This window comes from Mandrillus leucophaeus, unplaced genomic scaffold (assembly GCF_000951045.1).
Source record: "Mandrillus leucophaeus isolate KB7577 unplaced genomic scaffold, Mleu.le_1.0 Scaffold958, whole genome shotgun sequence".
NCBI classification, from domain to species: Eukaryota; Metazoa; Chordata; class Mammalia; order Primates; family Cercopithecidae; genus Mandrillus; species Mandrillus leucophaeus.
The window spans coordinates 150,351-150,942 of record NW_012110452.1 but is presented as its reverse complement, the minus strand read 5'-3'; the positions used below and the strand labels follow the sequence as shown (position 1 = coordinate 150,942).

Sequence of the window (592 nt, the reverse complement as noted above, 5' to 3'; positions counted from 1 at the left end):
AGAGAGTTTCATGGCAAATAACACAAAAGAAATTTCATGAGAAAAAACAAACTCTTGAAAAATAAAATTTAAAACGATAAGTTGATTTTATGTTGTAATTGGAATTCTGAGCTAATTCTTGTAAGAAAAATAAAGAATATGCAACAACTTAACCATCCTTTGCTTTACATTTGGCTTTTCTAGCACCTTCATGGAGAAAGTCCTTTCTGTATAAATATTTGAGGGCTTCACCAGATATACTAAAGAGTCCCCTTCATTCTTTGTTATTTAAATCTTTCTTTTCTGAAGCACCTATTCTGTCTTTCGGTTTTTTCTTCATTTTTGTTGTTAACTAGTTTAACTCTACTTTATTCTGATTTTTCAAGGGCTTTGTGTGTTCTAAGCAGTTTTCTATGATCACTTTCATAGACCTCAGGAAATCTTGAATCTTCTGCAAAATGTGTGATTTCACTTTGCAGTCATTTTGCATTCCATAATCATATGTGAATGCAGTGCAAATAAACAAGAGACACCCACCAGAGTGGTAGAGCAGGAAGGATGGGTAGGTTGAGGCTAGGTTTAAGAACTGTGGAGAAGTAAAAGGATCTACTTG

General features: G+C 33.4%; 1 long non-coding RNA gene across 1 annotated transcript in view; it reads left to right on the top strand.

The window, feature by feature from the left end:
* LOC105532419 overlaps nt 1-592 on the top strand; it is a 166,196-nt gene that overhangs the window by 104,916 nt on the left and 60,688 nt on the right. The gene's annotated exons all lie outside the window — the stretch shown is intronic.